At 40.4% G+C, this 9,881-nt stretch overlaps 1 non-coding gene across 1 annotated transcript; it reads left to right on the forward strand.

The window, feature by feature from the left end:
• The first annotated feature begins 362 nt into the window (after window positions 1–362).
• LOC130925810 (small nucleolar RNA SNORA5) lies at window positions 363–499 on the forward strand. The gene has a single exon (XR_009065842.1). It is a non-coding gene; the product is annotated as a small nucleolar RNA SNORA5 (small nucleolar RNA).
• The last annotated feature ends 9,382 nt before the right edge of the window (window positions 500–9,881 follow it).

Genomic DNA, 9,881 nt, shown 5'->3' on the forward strand with positions numbered 1-9,881 from the left:
TCCATTGCTGCTATGAACTATATGGAGGGGAGACCAGCGGCAAACTGCTCAGCTGTCTGGCCAGACTCTTCACTGCTTATCTCCAGTTATACAGAGGATTCACTCTTGGTGAGTCTAACCATTCTTTTCCAGAAGGCATATATGAAAATATTTACTTTCAATGTTTTTTATAAAATGTTGTTTAAAAAAAAAAAAAAAAAAAAAAAAAAAGGTGTTTAGGACATCCTGGTGAAACCAAGTGCTAACAAAAAGAGGAAACGTATTATTCAAGAATCCCTGAAGATTGGTACAAAAGTGAGTTTGAGCATCTTTAATCGTTCAAATAGCAAACATAAGATTGCCACAATCATATTTGAAACTATTGCAGCCTTGTCAAATTCAGTGCATCCTTCTCAGTGGGTGATACTGGCCAAAATGGCTGCAACAGTAAAAGTGTAGTTTGTGGGCCCCATTGGGCTTCCACGTGGTCTATGGGCATAGGTATGGACTACACACAAACAGTTAATGTGATAGTTGACTTTAGTTCCTAGGTTGCTAACAATGAGTTCTATCTATGTAATGATAACAATATATGTCTTTCCATTTCTCAGGCTCTGCAGGCTGTATTCAACCTCACCCCCGATGTGGGTGAGGCGGAGGCTAAGAGCCGTTGGCAGGAAGCTCATCTCAATCCGGACCAGCGAGATTTCAGCATGGCTGACCACAAATTCAAAGAAGTGGCCAACCAAGTGAACAATGACATTAACAAGGTAGCATTATACCTTTTAAAAGGATTGTTTATTAATACGTGCATTGGTCCACATACCGTAATTTCTGGACGATTGGGTGCCCCTGATTACAAGCCTCACCCAGTACATTTCTAGAGGAAAAACAATTTTGTACATACATAAGCCTCTCCTGCCTATAAGCTGCGTGTGCCCACTTAGTAACAAGAGACATTGACAAAGAAATATACAGTTTTCAAAATTTTACTAACACACCTTTACTTTTCGTTCCAAACAGCGCCGGCAAACACGGCAGTTATATAGCAGCAGCACGGAAGTTACATAGCATCAGCATGGCGGTGCAGCACTAATTGTGCTGGTTAATAAAAACATAAAAGTCTTTGTTAGCAATCTTCATCTTCCTCCTGTGCATTCAAACCATGGAAGTCTTCACCCTCAGTGTCGGATATGAAGACGCTCAGATGCACTTCGCCACGCACCTACTCAGTCTCTCCTTCGCTGTCGCCTTCAATGTCTCCCATAATGAGGCAAATTCACTCCTAGCCCGTGCTGTCCGCCTCGTCACGCAGCAGAATGTTATGTTATGTATGTTTTTTCGCTGCAAATGTAATACTAATGATAACTTTTAAACATATTACTGTCCCACTGAAGTATTTTTAAACAATAATAAAGTAGCAGAAAAATGTTCTGCTTTATTAAATGCTTCATTGAGTGAGTCTACTCAAATCCGCTCAAGCTACTCACTTACACACAATGAGTTGCCACAGCAACTGTTTAACAAGTTAAACGATGAATGACGCATGAGGAGCTTTTGAAGTTCATGACTCTGGCAAGATCAGACACAAACATCTGTCAATCATCGTAAACTTTAATAAGCAACTCAAGTGCACGTGCACTGTCTGAAGAACAAAGAGCAGGGAAAGGGAGGGAGGGAGCGAGTGTGAGACTACGAATTCGGCTCGGGACAGCTCATCTGTATTTTTTTTTTTTTTTTCTTAGTTGAAAATAAATCTGTGATTGACTTGGGCGCGAAGTTTGGAGCGCAAAGTAGCAAGGGATCACTGTATACTTAATCTTTAGCCTTGTAAGCAAGACAGGACTACATGATGAATCATTGAATCAAACTTTAACCGTCCAATCATTTTACTGGTCATCTAATGTTCAAGCCAATCAGGAGAAAGAGGCAGGGGCTCCAGATGTGACCGGGAAGAAACTATCTGGTTGAATACTATAGTGGAATGCAATGCGTTTTTTGTAGATAGTTCAATTTCTCGAGATTTGTCTGAAATACACTTAATTTCCTCATTAAAAGAGGAGCAAAGAATTCACGAAAGCTATTAATGACAGGAAATTATGTTTTGTGAGTGTGATGAGAAGCGCCATCGTCCAATCAGCAGCCATATTTTTTTTTAAGGTTTCTCCCAAGAAACACATTGATTTGTGAAATGAATACATCGTGAATATATGGAACAACAAATCTGGTGTGCTGGGTAAATTGAATTTTAAAACATTTTTTATAAAATTACATACCACAACTCAATTTAAAACATTTCGCTCGAAAATTCAGATAACTGAGGATTTACGAATTTGTTGTTTCGTAAGTCGTTTCGAAATTTTGGTTTCTATAAAACAAGCACTTTATACCTGAAAGTTTTTGCTTATATTTTGACATTATTTTCACCAGTTACAAAGGTTTTGCATATGATTTGGCTTTTGTTAAATTTCGTTTTCTTTCTTATGGTACAATATGTTATTCTTGTAGTATTGTGAACTAAAATCTCGGAGGGCATTTTTTTGCTTATCTTTTTTGGTTGTTGTTTTTGTCCCCGTTAATATTTCAACCTTTTCAACAAATATCCTACAACATCACATCTGTTTATTATTTTCTACTTATGTAAAATTTTGTCGTGAGCTGTAGTCTTGAGAAATATCCTCCTTTTCCCCCTCTTAGCTGTAAAATCACTTTTTAAAATGAATATTTAGACAAACAACTCCTATTATAGTATTAGTTCTAATGGTGGTAGTTATTATTATTCTGCATTAAACCTTGAGAACCACTGGTATCGCAAAGAAATACAGTATGTCTTCCATACGAAACCAAGCCAGTTATGGATCACTAAATACTGGAAAATATAGAAAATAAATATTTTTCTGTAACAAGGAGAGGGTCTACTCTTTCTTAGTTATAGTTTTATATTGGAAGTCATAATATGAAAATAAGTCAAAATACTACCAGCTTGCAACGAATGAGTTCATCTAATTTACTTGGTCAAAAAATAACTTCACATTCAGGATCTCTGCTTTTGCTGCATGTGCACAAGCTCTTGCTCATGTGCATCGTTTGACTTTCTTCTCCAGTAAAAAACGAGTTGCCGAGCAGAGGAGGCAGCTGAAAGCAATGACTGGCGGATCACAGAACCCACGATTGTGAACTTCAGCAACTTGGCAGACCTGCACTCACCCTGCCCAAGACAAATCTAAACTTAGCTTGGCAATAAGAAATACAAAACTTGCTTACAGATTGCTTCCACATAAAAAATGAAAAAAAAAAAAAAAAAATCTCATATTTTGGGTTTAAACGGCTCGCACAAATAATATTCAAGTTTTCTTTCTGTTCATTAATATTCCGCAAATCTGTCCCGAGTCCACCGTGGAATCATTTCTCATTGTGAGGTTACCATAGCAACTGTAATTAAGGTCCAGCAAGATGGCACTGTTTCCAATTAGAGGCCAGGCCTGTGCCACGCCAACTGGTTCCTGCGCCTTTATTGCACAGTGTTGTGGGGGCAGGAGGGGGTCACGGTGTAAGTAGTGGGTAGAGTGAGAAGACAGATGAGCGGCACATATAAATGTGATAGGATGCCGCGAATGGAGCAATAGTCAGCAAGGAAGTCAATGTCACATGATGTACTCAAAGAAAGAGGCTCTGAGGCCACCGTGGGTTCTTATGGTTAATTAATTAAACACAAAAATTGATACCGCTTGCGAGCACAGCCATTTTGTGACAAATATGACATCAGTAACGACATGCGCGTACAGCACATTAACGCTGATACATTCAAAACAGGAAAAACGTAGCGAATGAAATAGGTACACACATTTTATAGTTTCTGTTCCTGTGCAATTTGTCTCTGTTTTTCGCCGTCTAAAACTCAGACGAAGGTCGCTTCACTTTCTGAGTGTCACATTCGGCTGCAGACCGGATTGTTTTTATTACAGAGTTCCCTGCGTCACACCTGCATCACATCTCATCAGCAATATATTCAAACACAGGCGACCCAAGGAAGGGTTGCTGAAATATTACCTTGCTTGTCGCCATTTGACAATTTGTATTCTCGTGCCCTTCGTTCACACTTCACTCGTCGTGCCCTTGGCTTGGTTTTAGTTTCTTGTTATTGCTCTCATTTTGTATCCTCTACCTTGTGAGGGTATTGAGTGTATTTGTTTTCCCCCTTCTCTTGTGGCACTCCGCCCATCGCCTCAGTTTACCCTCAGGTTTGTTTTTTAGCCCTGTTGAGCTTTTGGGATGGACCCTTTTTTTTCGAATTTGCATGTTCTTTGCGTTCAATAAATCCTTTGTATGCACTTGTCTACACAATCGTCTGCGTGACGTCCAACCTTGCTTCCGCATTCGCCGATTGTAACACTGAGCCAATTAAAGATTGTTCCTTTGATTGCCCTGTATAATACAAGTGGCAAACCAATGCGTGACAAATAGGCAGGATAGTCTAAGGGGGTGTTTACATGGTGACACTCCAAGAATACGATACATTTCATGTTTGCATATACATAGTTCTGTCTTAGTTCTGCCATTTGTTTTTTTTTTGTTTGTTTTTTTAACCTGTCCTTTTCAGCTGTTTGACACAGAGAATGGAATTCTAAGTGTCCGGTTGGTCTGAACAGTTTTAATGTTTCACATTGCGAGTATGACATACTCCTATTGTGATCATTCAACATATCTCATTTATGATGACAGAACAATGAACAGGAAGGGGTTATGGGAGAACAGAAAAAAAAACACAACAAAACAAAGAAAAAAAGCAACAACAAGAAACACATTGAACGTCTACACCAGGGGTCCTCAAACTTTTTCATGTGAGGGCCACATAAGTTTTCCCTTCTCTGATGAGGGGCCGGAATCAGTTTGTAACAGAAAAAGTGTGACAATTGCAGGAGTGCCTAAATGTTAAAATGCATTGTTTTTCAGAAAGCCACAATCAAATAACCTTTTCTGGATTCTTCACGGAACAAAAGTAAATAAAATGAAAATAAAAATATGATATGATATGATATATGATAATAATAACACTATTAATTAAAAAGATAATAACCAAATAACCCTCTATGCGTTCTTCACAGAAAAAAAGCCATTAAATAAATAACACTATTGAGAAAAAATAATAATAATAAAAAAATTAAAATGCTCTCTGGTATTGTTCAGGGGGCCATACCAAATGTGGGCCGTAGTTTGGGGACCCCTGGTCTGCACTAACTTATAACATGTTGGTGGTATCGTCAGCTAGATGTATTTCCGGTTGACACCATGTGGGGGTGCCTATTGACCAGGCAAAGAAGGGGAGGGGGTGGGGGAGACTATAAGCTAAGTGATTGGGAGGGGTAGAGTGTACACAAATCAGCACTGTGATCTAGAACCCAGTAATCGTATGAATCCCTTGTGTGTGTAAGCCCGTTGGCAACTGACCCTACGCCCCCCCACCGCCAATCCCGGTGTTCGGTCATTCCTTACTACGCGGCGAAACGTCCTACACAATGCTAAGTACGCTTGCGCATGCATCCACACGCATGTTCACATCGGTTAGAAGCGGCGAGTACTCACTATTTTGGTTTTTATTTAGTTATTTCGAACCTTTTCACTGCCTCAAAGATACTTTTTCCATGTACTACCCTCTCATACTTTTAACCATTGTGTTTTTTTTGGTGTTAGCTTTGAAGCAGTTGACCACATTAGTCACGTAGCTTATTTGAACCGTCCTTATTTGATACAACTACATTTAAATATTTTCTGCAAGTTTAGAGCACACAGTAGTACTTTGGGTGTCAAATTCAACTAATGTAGGACGTTTCGCCGATGTGGGAGATTTTGGCAGAACACCGGCACCAGGACCCTCCACCCAAGCACGCCCAATCACAACCAGCCGCACGCGAGCCCAACCAGACACGCGACAGCCAATCAGACGAGCGGAAACGCCGCGAGGGCGCCAACCCAGGGCCACGGCCTCCACCCAGCCAGCCCGGGGAGGGAGGGCGGTCAGGGAGGCTTGGGGGGGCAGTGCAGTCCATCCCTCCTCCCACAGCCCAGCAAAGGAGCCATCGTCATCCCCCCGGGATCCAGGGTAGTCCCCCGGGCCACACGCGCTCCCATCAACCGGCCTTCACGGATGGGAAGAGGGGACGCACCGTACCAACCCCACGCCCACCCCCACCCCCCTCGGCCCACCCATCCCGTGAGCCGCAGCCCCCCAACCGGCACAGCATGTCACGGGACCCCCCAGCGGCCCACCGAGCCCAGGGCGGGGCAAGAGTCCCCCGCCGGAGCATGCGAAATCCAGCCGATACACCAGCGTCCAACCCGTGACAGAGCACCGGATGAATACTTCCGTCTAAATTTGAACGATGTCGCAATTCCACATGATAACAGTGTAGAATTCATGGTAGGCCCCAGGGGCAGTGCAGTTTTACAAGACGACAGCCAATGATGCACTTCCTTGACAAAAACCTTCAATCCAATCGCCCACTCAAAGCAACGGCGCCCACGCGTTTTTTTATTTTGCTTCAAAAGGCACAAAAACGCAAACATTAAATATATTTAAATCAAAAATATTATAAAAACAGTAAATTAAAATGCTGTTAAAATGACGTTCCTGTAACATGGGTTAAGATTCCCAAATGTTAGCCAGGGCTTGCTTTTCCCACACTCCCTGAATGCACCACGTCACATGACAAGTCACATTATATCAATTAACCAATCACTAGTCACCCAGGCACCATATAAGCTGCCTTGACTCTGATCCCTCCAGTCTTGTTGGAGAGAAGCCAAGGAGCAACGGCTGCAGATCAGTCGCAAACGCTTTTTGTTTCTGATGTATCTACCAAGCAATTGTATTTTTCAAACTTGTTTAAAGGCTGTTTTATAACTAGAACCAGACCTTTTCATTGGTGCCGGGGCCCTGTCAGTGTATGCTTGACTACATCCGAGTGAATTGGTGAGTCTGAATTTTGTCATGTTGTTATTGGATTAGCCACCATGCTAACTTATGCTAACTTGTGTATTCATGTGATCTTATGTGTCTAAGTGCTTATCATTGTATTTTATTATTTTAGCAATTATGCTAATTTTCATAACTGGGTTGGATGGTCAATGAAGGCCAGGAGCCTAAAGACGGTCCTTTTCCTGTCCTTCAACACAATTGTCAAGTCAGGGTCTGGTAGGGGGCTCTGCAGCCTGTTTCTCTCACCGCTACTCAAGCCAAACACTTCCAATAACCATTCAACTTCGCATGAATCAAGCTGCACTACTGGGCACTCACCTTGCACATCCAAAAAAATGAAGGCATTCATGCCTGGCTGTTCATAACCTGTGAACATCGGTGTGGGGGAAATTGGACTCGGGAGTTTTTACTGTTGATCGACATTGATGGTGTGTACACCAAAATACTGTAAATATTTCTAAGGGTTTTTTTTTTTTTTTTTTTGGTGTCACCTTTTCCAAATACATTTTTCACTCAAACCAAACTTGTTTTTTGTTATTGATCGCCGCTGCCCTCTAGTAGCCGAACCTGAGCTTCCTGATACGCCCACTATTGGTACACCTCAGTGATGTTTTTAACATCATGGTTCACACTAGGGTTGTTCCGATCATGTTTTTTTGCTCCCGATCCGATCCCGATCGTTTTAGTTTGAGTATCTGCCGATCCTGATATTTCCCGATCCAATTGCTTTTTTTTTTGCTCCCGATTCAATTCCAATCATTCCCGATAATTTTTCCCGATCATATACATTTTGGCAATGCATTAAGAAAAAAATGAATAAAACTCTGACGAATATATACATTCAACATACAGTACATAAGTACTGTATTTTTTTTATTATAACAATAAATCCTCAAGATGGCATTCACATTATTAACATTCTTTCTGTGAGAGGGATCCACGGATAGAAAGACTTGTGACTTTGTATATTGTGACTAAATATTGCCATCTAGTGTATTTGTTGCGCTTTCAGTAAATGACACTGCAGCCATGCCCCAATGCATGATGGGAAGTGGAACAATGATGGGAAGTAAACCAATGACTGTGCATCGTGCTACCAATGGATATATCTTCTCTGCTTTGGGAAATAACTTAAGGTGTTAAGACAAAGATCAACTGCCACCTTGCTTCCCCACATTGCTTCCCATGATATTTCTAATCATAGGGAGAGGGATTGCAAGGTTTTAGCCAATTGAAAAAAGGCTCCAAAGGCTGCCAAAATTCACTCTACTAACTTTGCGCTGCCTTTTATCTATCTATATAGGTAAAACAGCGTCATTACAGATTGAGCGCGACAATGAGTGAAACGGTCGTGCAGCGCATATATTAATAGCGTTAATATTTTAACGTGACACATTTTTTAATAAATTAATTGCCGCCGTTATCGGGATATTTTTGCTAACCCTACATTAAGCCTAAACCAGAGACTCTAAATGAGTGTAACATATTATTTCTGTAACGTTAAATACAATTAGAAAACGATTTAATTAAAATATATACGTAAATATATTTAAAAAAGGCATGGCCGATATTTTTTTGCCGATTCCGATACTTTGAAAATGACGTGATCGGACCCGATCGGGATCTCTAGTTCACACTTGTGAAATTCCACCATGTTTGCTGTTTTGAATGTTTCCTAGCAGCGACTGCGCTTGCCCAAGTGAGAGCGTTCCATTCATATGGTTGCAGAGCAATCCCCACAATCGAATCGTTCCACTTTGGAGGCCGTAATCAAAAGTTTGTGTCTTTGCCTTCCGTTTTGGCGAGGCCATTCCGCAACACAATTGTCGCGCATTGCTGTCGCAGCGTCACCATGTAAACGTCCTCTAAGATCATCGCATTTGAGTGGCTAAAATAGCAATGGCACTTAAAAATGTTGACACGGCTATTCTGCCTACTTCTGGGAAATATCAGCTTTTACCTTTGTCTTCACTATTATACATCGTAAAAGTGAAATTACTTGTCTTTTCACTTATGAAACAAGATTTATTCCGCTGGGACGCACATAATCAAGGTATTGTCTATTACACACAGGCTGCCATTGACGGTGAAAGATGTCAAAATCTATTTTGACTGGGTGGCGAAGCAGGGTTCAGTCGCTGTGAGCCCCTGCCAGTCAAAAAGGATTGGAGATCTATCACCGTCAATGGCATATATCATATTTTAATCATGAAAATAGCACTTAATGTACGAATTCTATGCAGTATTGACAATGTAATGGAATACAAATGTTCGTTTTAGTTTTTAAAGAATAAGAAATTTATATAACATAAACAGTTTTATTAGTTTTCTACATTCAATACAATTTTTAATGCCAGATGCTGTTTTATCATTCAACACTGCCGCAATGCCTTTAAACCTGTATAATAAGACAAAATTGGAAATGCATACCAGCGATCATGATGCAATCAGAAGCTTTTATTAATCTTTCTCACTTCTTCCAAGCATGTGCAGTGCACTACTAAAACACTTGTGATCAATGAATTGATTCAGTCTAAAGGATACAGCAGGCAATCCATCACTTTACAGCTTTCCTAAAAAGCTATAAATCATCTTCCGTAAGTAGCCATGGAAGGATGTTATTTATCTTTTTTTAATATATATTTTCTCATTATTTTTCTATACTACTAAAAGCATGCAATTCAGAGGACAGCTCAATGGATTACATAATTTTCAAATGAGCAGCTCGTATACCAAGAACATGTATATGACGAGAAAAAAATTCTTTTAGAATTTAATTCACTTCAGCAAACATCAATCATCTGCACATAGAGACCCCTAGTGGTGCTGGAAAATTTGGTACTGAGTGTCTGTATTGTTAGTTCGTTTGTTTGTTTGTTTTTTGTCTCTGTTTGTATATTGATAACTCAAGAACAAAAAAAGGATT

Source organism: Corythoichthys intestinalis, chromosome 11, assembly GCF_030265065.1.
Source record: "Corythoichthys intestinalis isolate RoL2023-P3 chromosome 11, ASM3026506v1, whole genome shotgun sequence".
NCBI classification, from domain to species: domain Eukaryota; kingdom Metazoa; phylum Chordata; class Actinopteri; order Syngnathiformes; family Syngnathidae; genus Corythoichthys; species Corythoichthys intestinalis.